This window comes from Acomys minous (genome assembly GCF_964271855.1).
Source record: "Acomys minous genome assembly, chromosome: 11".
In the NCBI taxonomy this organism is placed as follows: domain Eukaryota; kingdom Metazoa; phylum Chordata; class Mammalia; order Rodentia; family Muridae; genus Acomys; species Acomys minous.
In genome coordinates, this window is record NC_140492.1 from 115397567 (window position 1) to 115419430 (window position 21864).

The following is a 21864-nucleotide window of genomic DNA, read 5'->3' on the forward strand; positions in this document are numbered from 1 at the left end:
CAGTTTTGTCCCCTATTCATTCCACCTGCGCATGTGTCTCCGTCAAGTTCTCTCTGTACCACATGGCCACGTCCTTCATCTCTATGCTGAAAATACCTCATAAAGTCGTCAAGTTAGAGCCCACTCTTTGTGTCTTTTTAAAGACGTAATGGCTATTTGGTTTTATTTATTGAATGAATTCATGGTTGTTTAAACACTGCTGGTAAATGGATCATAATATAAATAAGAACTAACCCAACCAGGCTGGAGTGAAAATTGCTATAGATTTTTAGTTCATATTCTTTATGTACGTACGTGGTTTTGCCTCAATAATCCTCTATTACTTTGGTATTGTATTGTACTGTACTGTATTGTATTATTTGTTTTTTGAGGTAGGGTCTCTCTATGTAGTCCTTGTTGGTCCACAACCTTATGTTTAGCAGGTTGGTCTCAAATGCACAGAGACCCACCAACCTTTGCCTCCTGATGCTCAGACTGAAGATGTGGTGTACCTGCCTCACAGCCCTACTTTTAAGAGAAACAGTCTTTCAGAGATTTAGAAAGAACTTTCTCTTCACAAGAATAGCTGGTGACCTTGATTTTCATTAGGATTTAAATTATCATGTGAATATATAACAGAATGTATAATAGAATGTGTACATTATAATAATAAACACACATATTTCTAGAAGTAATGCCATATAGGACTTTATTAATGGAGCTCAGAATTTAAGAGTGATAATCAGATCTATAAGAAATTGCATTTACTTAATTAAAATGTATACAGGAAAATTATTTACGAGCAACCATGTACATTGGGATGGAAGTCAGTGATGGAGGATATACCCAACATCCACAAAGTCTTGTATTTAAGGCCCAGTTCCAAGAGAAAAAACAAGTCACTTTTATTTTAGAACATACAAAGTCCAAGACCCTCTAGTGGGCTGTCTCAGTCCCTGTGAAGGCAACCAGGGCAACCCTTAGGAAAGGAAACATGTAATTGGAACCCTGCTTACAGGGCCTGAGGTTTAGTCCGTTATCATCATGTAGAGACTATGGCAGTACATAGACATGGTGCTGCATACCTAGCTGAGAACTCTACATCTGGATCTGCAGAGAGCAGGAAGAGAGAGCCAGGGAGCCTGGCTTGGGCCTTTGCAAGCTCAAAAACCACCTCTAGGGACATTCTTCCTCCAGCAAGGCCACGCCTCCTACTCTCTCTCACCTAGAGCCACTCCGTGGTAACTAAGCACTCAAACATGTGAGCTTATGGTGGCTGTTGCTACTCAAACTGCGACATGGTTCATACATGGTCTCAAGATCTCAGCTACTATTTCCTATCAGACGTTAAACTCAAAAACATAAACGGAGGGGGTGTACTCTTCTGTTCAGCAACAGGTGTTTCTGAAAAAAAAAAAAAAAAAAACGAAACGGTCTTGCTCCGCATGAGTAGATAGATCATCAAGGCTGAGAATGACTGGGTGCGAACGTGGGAAAGGATTCTTATCTCAGATAGAGTGTTTTCAGACTTGCTGAGAATGCTGAGTACCTAAGATGGTACAGCAAGCCCTATGTGTATGTGCCTAGTACCTAACATGGTACAGCAAGCCCTATGTGTATGTGCCTACAGACTTCTAATACATTGGCACACTGACTCACTCAATCCAATGTAAACTCCTTCAGTGATGTTACATTTAACTGAGCATTTTGAAAACAAACTATTGAACATTCTTAGTTCTCCATATTAGACCACACTACATTTTAAGTCCAACCCAATACATACTCGTTAAATGGTCAAGTATCTAATTTTTGTGTAACTGTTACAGTTAAGATGGTTCAAAGCTATAAGGATTACTTTGTTTCTGAACTAACTTAGAAATGTCTCCCTGATACATACAAAGAGAAACATTTCTTCTGCATAATAGATCTTAGCTGGTCCTGCCTTCTGCCTTCTTACTAAAATGCCACAAGGGACTGACCTATGTTGCTTTCTATTACCTACCAAGCGTAATATTATTTACCCAAACTTCCTTTTACCATGTTTCATCCAGTAATTAAATTTCCCTGATAATTCCCAAAACTTACCCTGTTCTCTTAATTCTCGGTGTTTTTTTTTCTCAACATTCCCCTAGTTTAAGCCATCCACATTTTCAAGTGGGTGATTGTTACTGCTCTAGGCATTAGCCTGGGAGAATGGAGCCCCCAAAAATGAGGTAGGCTAAGTCTCATGCAATAGATAACCTTATTCAAAGCATCAGACATTATATTCTGACAGTTAAGCAAGTCCATATGAGCAAAGTTCATATGGATTCAGATTATATACAGCCACAAAGGCAGGCTGTGCTTAGAAGTGTTTTTGAGAAACAAAAGTAAGCAGCGATGTGTAATCTGAAGCATACCCATTTACGACGAGCTGGGGGAAGCAGAAAAGCACATTCCAAGAATAAACCACGCTGAGGAAGAACCGAGGTCACAAGACTCTTGACGTGTTTTCTTGGAGTTTTCGCACAAGCTCTCAGAATTCTCTCACACCTTCATTCCTGAACTGTTTTTCTAAAGGTGAAGACTGAACAACACCCACATATTAATAACAATACAGGTCCTCACGACTAATTCCAAGTTATTAGTCATGGGAACTAATCTAAATCACGAAGGCTCTGTGTGACGGTTTGTACAGGACCATGTATTTGAAGACTTAGTTGGGAAAGTATTTGGAGAAATGATGAACCTTCGGGAGATGGAGCCTTTCTGGAGATCCTTATATTAGTGAGAGCGGGCGTAAAGGCTCATAACCTCACCTCACTTCCTGTTTTGCTCTCTGCTTCCTGTGTGTGAATGAAAATGTAATCAGCCTGCTTCCTCTTCCTAACACACACTGTGCCTTTCGCCATGATGGACTCTGTGGCCCCGGAGCTGTAAGCCCAAGTAAATATTTTCTTCCTTAAGTTAATGTTGGTCATATATTTTAACACAGCAACTGAAAATTAAACTAATCTACTCTAGAAATTAAGTGAACAAAAAACTGATTTCTCATCTTCATTTTGATTAAACACATTAAACAACACAAATCGCCTTTATTTCCAATGATAAAACAGGCAAAAACAGAGAGTTAGGCTTTACCTAGATTTAGCTCTTAAATTTATGAAGCTTTGAACATTGTTTTCCTGAAAAGTCTCAATTTACTTATAAAACCACTTCTGCTCCTGACTTCTGCAATATGATTCTGAGATGTAAATACTCGTCAAAGAGTCTAATTGTTTCCTGCTTCCTGTTATGAATAAATTGGGTGTATCATGGTAGCCTTCTGTTTTCATTTCTTTTAATAATTTCTGTGGGGGCTGAAGAAATGGCTCAGTAGAAAAGCCAGAGAATGGCTGTTCATGTCTTTATCTGCAACATGCCTTCAAGATCCTCAGATCAGATTTGAGGAGTTTGCTGGCTCTCTCTCTCTCTCTCTCTCTCTCTCTCTCTCTCCCTCTCTCTCTCCCCAGTGTGACCACATTGAATAAATCATTTTCTGGTTTCTGCTTCAAATTTGCCTCTTTTAGTTGGCTTATTGAGAACCAGTGACTGGACCTGACTTACAGCATAGGTTGTGGGAAATTATCAGAACTGAAATAAAACCACACTGAGAATGGCAGTGCGTGCCTGTACCCCTAGCACTTGGTGTTGTGGAATTGAGACCACTGAGAAGACTATCCAAACTCTATGCAGGTTTAATTAGTTGTATTTTAACTTAAGTTGCAGCTGACCAATCTCCTTAGTAGGATTTGAGATTACCACTTTGCTTGAAAGGGAGGAGGAGCCTTTAAAAGTAAAAGCCACAGTGTCTTCCAGTGGACTTGCACTTATGCAGATGTGAGATAACATCCTGGCTATTCTGGAATTCCTTATGTTGTCTAACCCTAAACCACCTTCAATTAAGTATAGGGCTGGCCTCAGGCCTCTAAAAATGGAGCCCTCAGCTGCTACTGTGGAAGCTAACTAACTTCATTTTGAAAAAGAGACTCCATTTGTGCTAAGCCTGACCCAGAGCTATACTTAAGGTTCAGAAGAAAATCATAACAAGTACCCCAGCCTTGTATTCCTTAGATAATTCCCCCAGTAACAGACAATTACCTCACTATGGGAAACTATCCAGAGAAATATGTACCTTCTACTAGTCAGGCTGGCTGCAAATAAACTGGCACATAACAACAGCCAATCAGGAGCCGACATGTCTGTTCAAATGCCATCCAATCATGTATTGTAAAACCCATTTCTTTGTCTAAAAACCTATAAAAAACATATTTTCTAAGCTCAGGCTTCTCATTCCCAGTCCACTGCTTTGGCAAGGGAGGGAGTCCCTGCCCAGGCTTGAATAAACAACCCTAGTGTACTTCCAATGGCAGAAATGGCTCCTGAGTGGTCTTTGGGAATCTCAAGATCTGGGCATAACACTACAGTGTGAAGGCAAAACAGGAGTATCTTAAGTTTAAGATAGCATAGCCGAGACTAGACCCTGTGTTAAGACAATTGTGGAACCTGGGCCACGGTGACTCAATTTTGTTGCTGGACTCCATCTTAGGCTTGTCCTCAAGTTCACCTCAGTTGCTGGAGAAACCACACACTGGTACAGAAAAGAACCACCCTAGGCCTGAGACACTCTGGAGACAGTGGGAAAGTTCCTAACATCCCCCAGATGTTATCAATTAGATTACTTAAGCGTTTGCAGTCAGGCTTGACCAATCAATGCCCTAGCGCCAACCCAACCTTGCTAAATGTCAACCAATCCTGCAACTGTCAAACTGGAAACTCCTGTTCCTAGCTGTAACCGCAATAAAAACCCTGCTTGATGACAGTTCAGGGCTCTCGCAACTGATCTGCCGTGTCGGTGAGGTTTAAGGGCCCTCGAACTTGAATAAAGGCTCCTTGATTTTTTTTTTCATATGGCTTCAGACTCCTGGTGGTCTTTGGGGATCTAGCCATCTGGACATAACAACAATGAGATGGAATTGCCTTTTCAAAGGTAACAAAAAGCCAAGAGGTTCTTAAAACTGGTTCTCATCTATAGCTACCGGGCACTAGCTAAACGTGTCCCCACTTTGGTCCATATCTACCTTCTGTTTGCTATTATTTTTCTCTGGGACATAGACATATTACACCCCAAGATTAAGGTACTAAAACAGAAAGTCGACCAATATAACTAGTCTAGCAGAAATGAGGAGAGGCTAAAGAGACACCCGTGTCTTCTTTTAATTTCTCAGATTGTCCAAACAATGGATTAAAAAAAAAAGAGAGAGAGAGAATTTCTCAAGGAATCTCCTGCTGGGAGAAGGCAAGAGCCCCAGCCCAAAGGGAAACTCATCTTCATGAAAGAGATTTCATCATACAATTCTAACAACTTGTCAGACCACCTGGCAGTGGGAGACTTAAGACCAGACAATGTTGAGTCAGTGATGGTCAGGACCACACCTTGACCAGGGCACCTTAGACATTCACATCCTGGACAGACTGTGTAAACTTTTATGTTTCTTCAGAACTTAAGAGGTTCAGTCTCTTTGATCCTCTTCCCAGTGTGGTCACAATCCATAAGTCTCTCCTTTCTCTTTTCCGTGTTTTAATTTGGATCAGTCAATTGGTTTATTGAGGATAGGGGTTCAAATCTGACTTGGGGCACAGGTTGTGACCTCAAATTTGATAACATTCCTATCATAATACCTTAGTTTAACAACTGAATATACATTTCCATGTGATGTAAGGTAAGTGCATTTTTCTGTTCTATACTGATTGCATGTTTAAAAAGTAGTTTTAGCAGCCATGATCAATAGCAAATGAATTTTAGTGATCATGTGCATGTTATCATTTCCCAAGCTTCCTGAGGGAAATGGAGTCCCCGGGCATTGGCTCCCTGTAGAGTTAACTTAAGCTCAGTTGTGCTTCTTGATGTGGATAAGCATCCATTTTGTCATCATGATTACCATCATCATTATGTGTTATTAACCAATGTGAAAATTATCAAGTTGCATAATGATAGCAGTCAGTTAGAACCATCTGCCTTTGCTCTTTACTTAAAAATATTTTCTGAAAACGAAAGGACTTTAAATTGTAAATGTATTCTTCATGCAAGATAGCTACTGTTTTACAGAATGTGTGAAAACTATTTCTAAGTTATTATAATATGTAAGATAACACATGTATTATTATCATATTATTTATATTACTTCTCCAAAGTTATCATTAGGCATGAATAATAATCATTGACTTGCTATGGAATTAAGTGCAATTGTCTAAGATGATAATGGTTCTGGAAAACAAGACTTGGCTGGTCTTGAGGGCAATTAAAAGACTGATCTTTTAAGAATTTCAATTTCAGGCTTTCTTACTGAGTAAATTATAAAGATGCACCCCAGGGAACCTTAAGGAAGTAATGAGGTTTTCATTTCCATATGTCAGATGAGCTTTAGCTAGTGTACTTATTACCAGAAAGGGCCATGAGCTAATTTCTTGGCTCATTCATCTCAGAGTACATCCGGAACAACATTTTCCAGCACAGGGCACAAGGAGAAATGTGCTAGGAAAAGTTTACCACAGAGGATTCTTCATACTTAGCGTGACACAAAACAGTCTTCCAAGTGCACGTGGGAACATGGAAAAAAGTCACATGCAGAGGAGATTCAGTCTTCCAAAATGATATGGCATTGTCTACCCACATGTGTAAAGCTCCTATCCCTGTCAAGGCCGTTTGGTGTATGGAAGATTTGCAGAACACATCTTGATGTAACCTACTTTATGGTATCTTAGCCAAGCTGTTCATTTAAATTGAAATTCAGTAGATAACTCCAGCTGGATATCCTCACAAATTGCTATTTTAGAACAGGATTCTAAAATTAGAAGGCCTATTTTGAAATACTTTGCAACTGACTTGTGCACATTACAGACTCAGATGGTGCAGCTCATCCCCAGTAGTGGCAGCTCCTAGACTTGAATGGACTCACGGGCTGGAGGTACATCCTTTCACCAAGGCATCCCTTTTATATTTTAGTGCAAGTGATACAAATTGTACCTTCTTGCCATCTTGTGGAATTTTGTGTACTATAATGCCAATGACATCTTAGAAGTTAAATGATGTTCTTATTCTATCACTGTATACAGCCAGTAATTTATATGGTCTGGCTTTTTTTTTCTTGAAGAGGCAGGAATTGCAGGTTGTTCTTCTAAATATAAGAATACAAGCCACTGCTCAGATGAAGAGCAGACTCTGAATAAGAACTTTCTGCATGGCACCCTGTAACAGACCTCTGAACATTTTTTAGTCTTCAAGTTAGTAGGAATTGATTAGCGGTTTAGACTTTGAAAGTAGGCCTGTGTGTGTTCAGTAGGAACTCATTTTTCCTATTATTTTATCTGATTTTTTCTGTTCTATAGAAAGTGTCTTGGCCAGTGTGCTATTCTGTACAGAGACACCACCGGCATGGCAACACTTATTTTGAAAAACAGATACCTGGAGCTTCCTTAGAGCTTTGGGGGTTTGGTCTACTGTTATCATGGTGGTTGGAGAACATGGCGGCACGTGGGCAGACACGGTGCTGCAGAAGTAGCTGACAGGTCTACATCAGTACATCAGATCTACAGGCAGCAGGGAGAGAGAGAGAGAGAGAGAGAGAGAGAGAGAGAGAGAGAGAGAGAGAGAGAGAGAGACAGAGAGACAGAGAGACAGAGAGACAGAGAGACAGAGAGACAGAGACAGAGAGAGACAGAGAGAGAGAGACCGAGCTACTGGGCCTGGCTTGGGCTTTTGAAACTTCAAAGCTCACCCCCAGTGACACACTTCTTCCAACAACGCACACCTCCTAACTCCTCCCAAATAATACCACTCTCTGATGACTATGCATTCAAATATGAGAGCTTATAGGTGTCTGTGTGTGTTGGGGGTGGGGTTCATATTCAAACCTCACAGGAAGTGATGAAGCTACATGTGTACAGAGCACTATTTTAACTTATCGTTATCACAGGGAAGGAAGGCAAATCTAGGAAACTAATATACAGAATAAATTTTTAATCTGAGGAGAAGAATAAATATAGAACTTTCAGATACATGATCTCAATTTTAATTCCTGAGCTATTTTATTTTTCACTAACTTCAGAATAAATGAATTTTTTTTAAAAAATCAAGCAAGGCTTGCACTTGAGTTTACACATTACCCACGATTTCCATCAGCTGGTTTTTAAATGGATTAAATGAACAATAAAAACTCCCACACTATTATAGACTTTACATAATGTACATATTCCACTACTGAGACCACAAAAACCTTAAACCTGCTACATCAAGAGCTGGATATGAAGCAGATGGAATATGTATAAAACATAGTTGATTTTTAACTTTATCATTTGTTTTGAGATTCTGTGACGACCCCTGTATATGTGTGTGTTTATGTGTCAGTGTGTGTCTGCCTGTCTGTATGTGTGTATGTGTGTATGTGTTTAAGTGTGGGGTGTGTGTGTGTGTGTTGGAGACTGCTAAGTACATGCTTTATCTCTACGCACCATCTTTGGTTGTAAATATTCAGCTACTATAAAGAAGTATGAAAAGGAAGAAAGTAGCTTCCTTTTAAGCAGGCATTAAACATCCAGATAGTTACTTAAATATTTCATCATCATGACCCTTGGTATCTCTGTTGTAATAATAAACATCTCTGTCAGCACTGACCCATCACTATCTGGGTTTCATCCTCAACCTATAACTTGACTTAACAGGCTATTAGACCTATGTGAAATCTCTCTCAGGGAGACAGGTGTCTCTTTTGGCTAGGGTTTTTCCTCCTCCCAGCATGACATTCCGAGAGAAATTAATTTCTCCCGAGCCGCTTTTATTTTTCCCTTTCTGTTTTAATAACTCAATTTTGGGGTGGCGTATGCCCATGCCTAAAACAAATACAACAAGTAGAGTGCAAGGTAAGCACACAGTGCCAGGCAGCCATGTATAAGAACCACTTTTATAACCTCTGACTTCACTTACTTCGGAAGAGCTAGCACAAGCAACCGCAGCTCATTAGTTTGAGCAGCGTCTCATCATGAGCCTAGGCTAGCCTCCTCAGACTAATGATTCCTTCTCTTCTGCTTTTCCAAGTGCTGGGATGATAAGCAACACCACCTTACGAAGGGTAACTTTATTTTAGTTCTGAGACACCCCACCCCTGGCCACTGTCTCTATACAATGTGTTTTGAAGACATGGCTGATCAACTATCCTTACCTAAACTTTAGGCCTGATTTTAGCACCTGAAGTATAGCGATCAGCTTGGTAGGTGAGACATGAAGGTTGCAAGCCAGGGTCTTTTCTAATTAGAACTTTTCAATTAATTTAATTTTCCTAGTGAAGAATACTGTCATTTAAAAGAAAATGACTTGAATATATTGAAATGCCCCTCTACCAAAGAAATATGGCTGAACTTGTGGCAAACGTACCTAGATAAGTTCTTTATGTATGAAGAAAAGTGAGACATTCTAGGAACTAACAGTTGATCTCTTTAACTTTAGGAATTGGCCTGTGAATTTGCCAGCTCGACATCTCCTGAAAATTTACAATGTGGGATAAATGTGTGATATTAATGTTTTTTTTTTAACTTTTCTATTTTTCTGCCTTATTTAGAAAACTAGTTGACTAATGTCTCTTTTTGAGATTTTCTGCACTAACACCATCCCTGACAACTGAGTTCCATTGCTGCACACACAGTTACAAGTGGGATGCTGCTGTGCACATCAGAAACCCCACCCTTCGTATGGGAAACAGGAAGGGGAGTCAGGAAAATCACTCATGGTCAACAAAAACAAAAGGAAAAGCATGAGACGTACACGATCAGATACACAGCAAGGAAAAGCATGAGACACACACCTGCAGATACACGGCAAGGAAAAGCATGAGACACACACCTGCAGATACACGGCAGAAAAGTAAGAATGGACTTGTCTGCTGAACTCCACATGAAAGCTATGCCATGTGCCACATTCTATAACTCTAGCATGCATGTACGCGCGCACGCGCGCACACACACACACACACAAACATCTTACACATGACCTAGACACATACTAACTACCCCCACCACCCCCACAATAATTGCAATTTGTTATGTGCATTATGGTTTACATATATGTGTGTGTGTATGTATATATACATATATACACACATGCATGCAAATGTATTAACTACATGTATAACTTTGCATTTTCTGTAACCATACATAAATGGGTAAAGTTCAAATTAATTTTAGAAATTTATTTAATTTAACTTATATCCAAAATTTTATCACTTAGACATGAAATATATAATTCATTTGGAAGAGTATAATAAATCTCCAAATCACATATATATTTTGTAGTTTTAAGGATTTGTTTATTTTTTTAATTTATGTGTACATATGTGTGTTTGTGTGAGTTTATATGCACCATATGTGTGCAGGTGCCCGCCCCCCCAAAATTATCAAATGACTTGGAACTACAAGCCATCTGGGAATTAACCTTGGATTCTCTGGAAGAGTAGTATGTGTTCCTAGCCACTAAGCCACCTTCCTGGCCTTGCAATATTAATTTAAGACATGTCATATTTTATTTATTTACTTTTTTTTCAAAACAGAGTCTCTCTATGTAGCCTTAGATGTCCTGGACTCACTTTGTAGACCAGGCTGGCCTCGAACTCAGAGAGATCCACCTGCCTCTGCCTCCAGAGTGCAGTGGGATTAAAGGTGTGCACCACCGTGCCTGGCTAAGACATGTCATATTTTAAATTAGCCACATTTTCAGCACTTAGGGGTCACATATTGTTAGTAACTGCAATGTTGGACAGTGTGGCTTCAATCTACATGTAGCTATAATGAATATGGTAATTAACATTTTTTGTTCAAAGCCCCAAATTAGAACTTTATTATCTGACTGGCGCATCATACTTTAAAACTTTGGGCTTATGAATAATAATTACTGACCATTTCTGGATATATAACTTTTCCCAATCCTCCTTCTGGGCTCTTTGCTTTTATTATTATATTTAATCATGAAAGGGTTATTTTCTCTATTAAACAGAGAAGAAACCCAAAGTACTGGAAGGCTTCGTTTTGGCCAATTTTCCAGTTTTTTTGGGGGGAGGGGGAAACAACAGGACTCCAATTTGTGTTTCAATTTGTGTTATAGACCATGACAGTGTTCTGGCAAAGAGTAAACAAATTACTTAATATTTTACAGTTGAAAGCATAATGCAAAACAACTGCCAATCAAAAGCAGTGTATCTCTAATGTTTTCATCAACAATAATGTTTGTTGAACTCAACTGAAATCTTGATGTTTATTTGTAAACAACAAAAAAAAAAACCTTTCAGCAAAACTGCATTCCTGACAAACTTCGTTACGAGTAGAATATCATATACCTGTGCCAGAAGACCTTTGGGGGCTGCCCTTTCTCTATGTAAATTACTAATTTGATAGACTTTTTACACCAGTTGATTTTGTTGAGCTAAAAAGGGAAAAAGGCAAGCAAGCAATCAAAGAAAGGAAGAAAGGAAAAGAGATAAAGAAAGAAAGCATTAAAGTGTCGGGTAACCACCAGAGAAGACTTCTCAGACATGGATTTAAGCCGATAGAAAGTTTTATTAGCCAGCCAGCGACTACACTGAGTGTTTGGGGTCACAGTGTAGCTCTGAGCCCTTCTCAGAGTGAAATTTTAATGACAAAAACCACATCCCATGTGACATACTTCGGTTAACAAGAACAGTTACCCAGAAGCAAAGCTACAGAACCCAAAATGCAAGGTTTGTACATTTAGAGACTTTCCCAGACATATGGACTTTGGTGGATTAGGTCTTCGTTTTAATTTTGGCAGGTGGTACTGTCTTACATGCTGATTTTTGTTGTCTGAATGGTACTTCCATCATGGAGTCAGTTGTGCTAAGGTTTGGGGCCCACTAATGTCTGGGGCTCTGTTACAAAGGAAAACAATGAATTCATTAGGTCTCTATGGAACATTGTTCTCTGTGTATTTACTTCTAATTCATAGAACTTATTATTCAACAATGTTGACTTTTTTTGTTATACAGAGCTGTAATTAAGTATCTATGCAACAAAGTAATCTCAAATAGCTGTAATACATTAGAATATTTGACATTTTAGATCTGTCTTAATAATTAATGTTATGGGCCAGCGAGATGACTAAGCGTTTAAGAGTACTGGCTACTCTTCCAGAGGTCCTGAGTTCAGTCCCCAGCAACCACATGGTGGCCCACAACCATCTATAGTGAGATCTGGCGCCTTCTTCTGGTGTCAGGCACACATGCATGCAGAACACGGTATATGTAATAAATACATAAGTCTTAAAAAAAAAAAAAAGAGCTAATGTATGCCTGATCCATTTCCTTATTGAAGAAAACGTTCTTGGTGACTCAACACCTAAGTACATACAGCTCATGATTACGTGTATATGTTGATAGCCCCAGGGTTACAATGTAGCTGCCAAACACAGAAGACCATCTACTGTGCGTCTAACTAAATCCCTAGGGGTTAGTGTTGCAATTCTCCTATTTTCACCCTCTCTTTCTGAAAAAGAGAGAAGATGGGTCCCTGTTTAAATGCTACGTCATTCAACGAGCAGGGTACTTAGCCTGCCAAGTTTCCTTTCTGGGTCCAGATGAAAGGCTACAAATTCTGAATAAGCTGTGATTATCCAGTCTTTTCTGTTTCTTTTTTCTCTTTTCTTTGTGGCTTCAGATTTGGAAATGGATCCCTGACCTACTTAGTGCTGTCAGTTGGACCCAGCATGAAATTCCTTACTTTCCCCATGATGGTTCTGATGGAAACTTCCAATTCTCAGAACATCACGCTCAAGGGAACGCTAGACATTTATTGGGGGGAACAACGGGTGTTGAAGACGAAACAAGCGTATTCTCATGTGGTGCTTCCATCTGATTAAGCCAAGAACCTAAACAGTATGATCTTGGAAGGAATGTAGGACACACACGGACACCCTTCTTTCTTGACTACATTGCCTTAAATGTGGCCTAAACAACCACAGCCAACAGGCACCTCTCTCCTTATTTAATTTCATGTGGAAAATACAACAATAAACTTTGGCTTTGTTTTTTTTTCTGCTGAAAAGCAGGCAAATATCCACTTATGAGTGCAGCAGTGCAGGTCTAAGTGACTCCTCTGAATTTTGCTGTACACTGGATATAAAGAAGAAAAAAAAAAGCAATAGCAGACCATAAGGCACTTTATAGGGGTGTAGCTTGGAGGAAAGCACCTGGTGGGAGAGCTACTCTGGAACACCATTTTCCTGCGTGGCTTCTGCAGTTTTTCTGCCTACAAAGCTGTGTCCTTTTTTTTTTCCAGTTTTTTAATAAGATGAATATTTTTGTTATGTTTCTTTTTTTTAACATATACATTTATATTATTACACATGGGTAAAATAAACTACATACATCAGGAAGAACCACGAGACAATCAGGAGTTATATAAACGTTACATTCATAGTGATTTGGCTATCGGTATTCGGCAGACTTCAAGTAATAGAAATATGATAGATATTAGTCTCCATTCAGAAATTTTAGAACCAAAGCTGTATCTTTATGAGGGTGAAAGGGGTCTATATTTTTTGGGGGACCTAGCAGTGTATATCCATCATGAATGCTGAAAGGAAGATTGAGACATCAATAGTCAATACTGTGACCTTAAGTCCTTCAGGCTCAAAAGGGTTCACATTAATCCCATTACTTTTATTTTAATACAAGCTTGCTCTTATTCGTTAGGAAAGCCTTTAACATTTTTACAAGAACTGGCTTAAAGATATTCTGAGGTCACTGGCTAAAAATCCAATTGTGTTATATTTTAGATACCCTAAATGAACATTTTCTACTGCATTCCTATAGCTTATATATTATCAGTTGTGTTTGAAAACATAAACCAAGACGTATTTGAAAGACTGCAGCTATTCTTCTTGAGTATTTATCTGTCATAATATCTTAAATGTTACTGAGTTTTATTGGAGTTACTAATCACATAATATAAAGAAAAATAAATATTTGTTCTTACAGTAATAATAATAATAATAATAATAATAATAATAATAATAATAATAATCAACTACCACTAGCTTTGATCATACCCTTTTCTGATCATCATCCATCACTGTACATTTACCCACAGAATGAGTCTTCCCAACGTCTATGCAGGACACCATAATGCAGTCATACTTATCTTCCCAGTTTTTTCTCTATTACACTTGGGAATCACTAGCCAAACTCCTCAGAAGTACTTAGGAATAAACAGTCAACAGTTTCTTTTGGTAACCTGAGTCCATGCAAAAGAGCTATTACCACGTCCCAATTAATTTCTGTAGTCTATCCAGAGATCAGAAGTACAAATTCTGCTTTAATTCAAATCAAGGCAAGACTTATGAAGAGACTACATCAATAAGTCAAATGCTAAACCTAAATGAGATTGCATAACCCACTATTGATATTTTAAAGAGAATATTGCTAAATATCAACACTTTCACAGCAGTAGCCATTTAGAAAATATCTCTGCTTCTGATTGGCTTTGTTTCTTCTTCACCTGAGCAAGCCTGTTGTTCGTCAAGGTGTCTTATGAAACCCAGCCACCAAAAATTTCAGGAAGACTGAAATTTTAGTATTTGAAACTTTTGAGTGATAAATTGAGGACGTTAAAAAGCAACATTCTGAAAGTGCATGGCACAACAATGAAGCCAACAGGATTCATTTTTTTTCCTATAAATAACTCCCTTAATTCACATGAGGTCTATTAGCTTATATGATTTCAATCTTGGAGTTCATTTCTGTACATCGTAAGTTTTGATTGCCACGTAATTAATTGACCAGCTAAATCTGAGGCCTTACTCAGTTAGCAAAGGGTCATTTAAGGATACAGCCCTAACATGATAAATTCCTTTTTAAGTAGAATCATCTCTTGATAAGTGGATTAAGAGTGGATTTCAAGTGACCTGTAGGGATGATGAAATAATAATTTACATATAAAGATTTGGCATATTGAGATACTTTCTCTAACCTCTTTAAACATGCAAGGTTACAGTCACTAAGAACTTCACTCCCCCCTTCCCCTGCATTATATAAAGGGAATATTATTATTTGTGTACAAGCTTACCAAGTTTCTGAGTGCTGGCAATATTGAAAATTGAAATATTGAATAATTTAATACTTCTGACACAGATATTATTTGATTCATTTCTTATGCCATGTTTCTTATAGCCCCTTCCTAGAGCAATACTACCAGCAACACATTAAAAGCATTATTAATTACTTGAAATGTTCATCTTATACTAGCTAAGACATTTTAAAACATCAAGAACTTTGACTTACCTCTGATCTCTCAGTATTACAAATAGGCATTTAACAATGCTACCGGGATTATTGAGTGTGATTCTTCTATTACTTTTGGTTTTCTTAATCTCTGGATGAATGTGGCAGCTTTCTTTCAGAATTTGATAGTTCATCCACTGCTGTCTTGAATTGTTATTTTCTCATTTAATGTCGGAGCTCCATATGGCCAAAAAGCTCATGGTATTTTTTCAAATATCCAACATAATTTTAAAATCATGAGAAAAATAGTTGCAAATATGTTCGATAGGTAAATACCACCATTTATCCACTTGTTAAGTCAGTGTTCAAGTATGTCTTGAAAAACCACTATGCCAAATACTGAATATACCACAAAGAACAACCCTTGAAAGAGTTTTGGGTCTCAGGTAATGATTTTATTTTAAAGAGAATTTCAAGCTTTATTTCAAACTTTCTGATTTAAAATATCCTAGAGAAAAAGCTGTGAATTAGACATTCTGAAGCTTTATAAATAACACAGGAAGTCAAGGTGATTTGAAGATTGTTTAGGTACATTTTATCAGTCAGAAATTAAAATAACATGAGCTTGAGGGTGAAGAAAAATGAGGAGGAGGAGAAAGAAGGAGCAGGACAGAGAAAGGAAGGAAGGAAGGAAAGAAGAAGGAAGGAGGGGAGGAAAGAAGGAAGGGAGGAAGGAAGGGAGGGAGGGAGGGAGGAAGGAAGGGAGGAAGGAAGGGAGGGAGGGAGGGAGGAAGGGAGGGAGGGAGGGAGGAAGGGAGGGAGGGAGGGAGGGAGGAAGGAAGGGAGGGAGGGAGGGAGGAAGACTAGAAGTACTCACAATAAAGATACCAAGAATATTATGTGCTTTCTTCATTCATTATACATTTTTTACTCCCTTAATAAGAAATCTTGACACCCATAGGATCAACCACTTGCATCCCTAAAGCAGAAGAAATGTAAAACAAAAAGACAAATCCAGAGACCCAAATTTACAAATAAATTGCTTATGACAATTCCTAGTATATTCATACATGGCTGCTTTAATATGGGAATGGTTTTCTTGTATCTTGAAAGAGATAGCTTTCAATACAGTAACTACTGGAAATAATTTTAAGGGAGAATGACTATTCAGTTCAATACAATATCCATTTGAGGAAACATAGTGGAGCATTTAGAGCATTTCAGACCGAAGAACAGAAAGACAGAATGTGGGAACAGCTTTTATTTTTGAGAAAGAATGAAAGGTTGTAGTATAAAGCAGAGTTTATTGTGTGGCTTAGTATTTTGAGCAGTCAGAAAAAAAAAACCAGTTTCTTTTAGGATCTCACTCTTGCATTGCCAGAAACATCACTCCTTAGTTTGGGAGCACATGTGACTTGACTCACGAGGCAACCCTGTGAATTTCTACGAACACATAGAAATAAAGTCAGGAGAAATCAGTTTCAACCCGATGTGTTTCTGAATTTCATTTTGGGGTACTTGTCTTTCTATGGTGTCCTGGGCATACAACGAACACATATACAGTTTTCTTCTGTTAGTTCATCTATTGCCAGTTCCTGTTACAGATTTAAAAGCAAAGCCTCAGTGTAGGAGAGTGAGCTTTCTCATGCCTACATCGCTTAGTGTCCTTGTTGCATTCTACAGAAGATGTCACTTTCTACATTAACCGTTTAATCACTAAACAAGTAAGGAATGAATATGTTGAGGAAAAAGTTGGGAAAATATCAGGTGAGAGTTGTTTTGTGTGTATATATATATATATATATATATATATATATATATATATATATATATATATGATTCATTTATATTCTTGGAAGCTGTCATATGCAGATCAACACTTAGTACAATGTAAAATTGTTCTCTAACCTAAAGCTTTTTGAAAATAAGCTTGCCTCAACATACCACATGGTGTCTCACAAATAGAACCTTTATGTCTTTATCAATTAAGAATAAATTCAAGCAATAATAAAATTTATACATAAAGCTATGTGGTGGAAAAAATCGACAACACAGCTTTAAGATCTCAATAATTTTTAATTCAAAGCAACGCATTCATGTTTAAGTTTTCATCATTCCAAGACACATGCCTTTGTAAATTTCCCAATTGGTGAGATTATTTTAAGAGGACCTTTAGTTGTTCTTCTTGTTAGCGTGTCCAACTATGAAAGTAGGGGCTTGAGAATAACTAAGAAGCCAATGGATTAAGATGAATGCTTGAAACTTTTAAGTAAGTGTTTGTATTTTCTTAAGAAGTCCTAAAAGGTGCATTTATTAACTTAAAATAACCACACACAATAAGGCTCTGGCAGAGGGTGCGGAATGATGGAGGGAGATTGCAGGTATAAAAGGAGAGTTGTTCTGTCACAAGGTTTCTAAACTTGGCTCAGCATCTGCCATCTCAAAGGTGGCGTGTCACAATGACAGATCACAAATACGGAGTACAAATGACGAGGGGGAGGGCCCAAATGCAGGAGAGGAATACTCATTAGTTACATTAATCTTGTCTTAATGGAAGTCTTGGCTTAGGAAGGTGGTACTTACATGAATGCACTAATGGTCTAAGTGGAGGATGCTGGCAGAAACAAAAGCTAAGTTGCTGTAAGTTCATAGGCCACCTTTGCAATTCATGGATCAGAGAGGTGAGTGATGAAAACAACTGCTACTTGAAAATACTTGGTTATGAAAATTAATTACATAAAAATCAAATGCAATAGTGTGTGTAGATGTGTGTTTGTGCACCTTGAAGCACACGCGTGTACACACACACACACACACAGACACACACACACACACACACTCCACCTCAGCATCTCACCATATCTATAAGATAAAGGAGGTTCACTTGAATTTTGATGAGTGCTTGTCGCAGGTTGATCTTTTTGAAAGCATTACTCCACTTAGCCAAACTAATTCTTGTAACCTATGTATACTATTTTTAAAAGATGAGAACTCTGGGAGAAGCCCCACTTTGTAAGATTAAAAGTAAAATTGTATGTGCTGACAGCGTCTTATCAGTTCCCTATATTTAGACATAGAAGTATTTTAAGATCCCTGATGGTTGCAGTTGAAAGTGTTAAAGCCTATTATGGCTTATTTTCTATATTTTCCCCCACTTAAACAGTAAATTATAGCTGTTTTGAGATAGTATTCCTCTGCTTATACTTTCTTTCTTCGCCTTTACTTTTTCAATTTGTTTCCAAGGTTATTATAATTTAATTAATTTAATTGAGAGGGTTTGAAGTATTAGTCTTGGGCCCTTGTGTCACCAGCAGGGACACCAGGTAATCATCAAAGCCCTGTGATTACGCTTCCATTACATCATGAACTGGGGCTGCTTGAATGCCATCTGCCTGAAAATAGGTGAAATTAAAACGAGACTTGCTATTCTACCAGACTGTCTGGAGTTAGGCAGTCTAAGTCATGATCTACATTGTTTTCCAAAACCTATTTCCTTACAATTGTTCCTTTACATACCTTAAGATTTAGTCCATGCAGTAATTAATAATATGTTTACATGTAGGCTAAAGACTTGGTGGGAAGGTAGGGGATGGAAAGAGAGAGAATAACAAAATGCAATGTAATATTTTAAAAGTAGGTAAACCTTGACTCTTGGAATGTGCACATGATGCTACTGGCTTCTCTACTGAATAGCTGGAAGACTTAGAGGCAGACAATTGCTTGTGTTAATGACATTTGCTCTTATTTAAAATTCTGTCTACTATTTCCTCTAATGGAGGGGCCCTCGTGGCCATGAAGGGGAAGAACTGAGTGACCATCACTGCAGAGAGGCATTTTGGGATCCAGGGCCAGATGGTGACCAAGGACTTGCAGAAGATCGTTCCTATGGGTTACATGCTCTACATAGGCCTCGACAAGATGGCCACAGGTGTCCATACAATTGTCCAGCACCCCAAGTTCCGGCTGAGCCTGAACAAGCTGAAAGAAAGTCAGCAGATCAAGCCTGACACCCTCGTGAGCATGGCGGCCAACCTCTTGCGTGAGAAACGGTTTGGTCCCTACTACACAGAGCCTGTCATTGTTGGGTTCAACCCGAAGACCTTTAAGCCTTTGTTTGCTCTCTAAAGCTCATTGGCTGCCCCATGGTGACTGATGGCTTTGTAGTCAGTGGTCCCTGCTCTGAAAAGATGTATGGGATGTGTGAGTCTCTCTGGGAGCCCAACATGGATCCAGAAACCATTTGGAACTATTTCCCCATCCATGCTGAGTGCTGCGGACTGGCACACCATATCAGGCATGGGCGACATTGTCCACTACCATTGAAAAAGTCACAATCATAAAACAGACTAACCCTATTCCCTGGCCTCAGTTTCCTTTTGTTGTTTTTCTTTTCAATAAGATGGCCTTTCTTTCACTCTTGCTTGTCATTGTTTCCACAGCTTAGTCCCCACTGGAGACAGACTCCAGTATAAAGAGCTACTCTATCTCAAAAAAATTAAAATAAATTATAATACAAGAAAAAAAATTAAACCTAGGAAGAAAATTCCAGTGACAATCTTATCAACAGAAGAAATGTATTCTCCTGTTCAGAGTAATGTTTTGAAACCTTTCAGATTTTTAAATTTGTTTGTTTGTTTGTTTGTTTTTTAAGACAGAGCTTCTCTGTGTGGCCCTGGATCTCTTACAACCTGCTCCACAGACCAGGCTTGTCTTAGTCTCAGAGACCCACTTCCTTCTGCTTCCCACATTCTGAGATTAAAGGTATACATCAGTACCACCAAACTTCCTCAGATTTCTTAAACTAACAGTATCTTAGGTTGAAGATCAAATAAATTGATTTCAGCGTATTAATTACAGAGTGGGGGACAACATGAACTCTAGTGTAGGAGTTCTCCCACAGTCTGCTCCCTACGTACTCCCTAGCAGTGACTTGAGAAGTCAAAACACTGACTAAAATGTTGGCATATTGTTAAAAAACTTTCCATTTGACATTGAACAAAGAGAGAGAACTCTTTCTTAATGCTTACTTTATTTTTTAAAAGAAAAGCGAAAGGTGAATTTATCTACTAAAAACAAAACGAGGCGTTGGGGAGATGGCCCAGTGGATGAACCACTTGCCCTGAAAGTGTTGGGACAGGAGTTCAAATGCCTAGAACGTGTGTGGTAGCTGAAAGGGCATGGCGGCAGCCTGTAATTCCAGCACTTGCAATGCAGAGGCACGAATCCCTTGGCCAAGCTGGCTGCCTCGGAGAGCCAGAATCAGTGAGCTCTGGATTCAGTGAGAGATCTTCCTCAATAACTGAGGTGAGATGCAATCTACACATGCACAAATACACTTATATGTACAATATGTGAACATGTGTAAACACACACACATGCCATTTATTACTGCATTAACTATTTACATATTATGTAAACCAAGTATTTGCCATCAGTCGGAGTCCTGAAATTGGCATATGAGACGGCACGTCCCTGGAAGGTAGGCTTTGATAAGTCAAAGACTCATACTAAATACCTCAAAGCAACCAGTATGAGGTCATTAACACTCTGATACTGGGAGTTTAAGAGCTGCCCACCAGCCAGGCATGTGGCACTAGTTCTGGCACCTGGTGGCTGCTTGGACACACCCTGGAGCTTTCTGTGGCTATCTGGACAGCCAGAGGTCACTTGTGTTTCCAACTGTGGTGCCTGCACAGAACTAGAACCCACAGGCGCTGGTGCTTTTGTGAACCAAGGCTCACTCTGCACCCTGGGATTTCAGAAGCTGCCCACCAGCGAGGCATATGACATTAGCCTTCAGAGACTGCACGCTCGTTTCTGTGGCGACCCAGGACTCTTCTGTGGTTTTGCAAGGTGGGTGGAGGCCGGACCCAACTATGCTTCACACAATTTGGACCGCTCTCACCTGTGGGTCACCAGTACTGCTGTTCGTGGTTTTGTGGTTCTCAGATTCATCCTTAGGTTGCTGAATAGACACTGCTGTCCTGCTGGTCAAACAAGGTTTGTATTAGGTGCCAACATCTTCGATATCCATGACTACTAAAAATGAGTGAAATATGAGGTTTCAACTGTAGGATATTTAACTGCTTCAGTTGCTGTTCCTCATCAGAACATGACAGCTCCCAGGACAGCTTCAAAGAAAGCTTCCAATCCCAATTGGTCCAGCATTTCAGACTGTCCCACACAGGACTCCTATTAAGCCAGGAATCACTCAACATTTAGAAACTGGACCACAAATGCTATTCCTGGCTTGTTAACCATTTTCCTCAATTTTATTTGAGCCCCTACAAAGGTATTATTTGCTCCAAGTCAGCCTGAAGAATCCTTAAGAGAATGATGCCCCATTTCTCCTCAGGGGGGTTGGGTAGGGTTTTGTTTGCTCTCTTTGGCTACTGATGCTTATTTTCTTTTTTTTTAATTTTAATTTTAATTTTTTATTTTATTTTATTAATTTATTCATATTATATCTCAGTGGTTATCCCCTCCCTTGTATCCTCCCATCCCTCTCTCCCTCCCATTTTCCCCTTACTCCCCTCCCCTATGACAGTGACTGAGGGGGAACTACCTCCCCCTGTATATGCTCATAGGG

General features: G+C 39.0%; 1 pseudogene across 1 annotated transcript; it reads left to right on the forward strand.

The window, feature by feature from the left end:
• Positions 1 to 19046: 19046 nt before the first annotated feature.
• Positions 19047 to 19598, forward strand: LOC311608097 (proteasome subunit beta type-3-like; annotated as a pseudogene). Its single transcript has one exon. The product of its transcript is annotated as a proteasome subunit beta type-3-like (transcript).
• The last annotated feature ends 2266 nt before the right edge of the window (positions 19599 to 21864 follow it).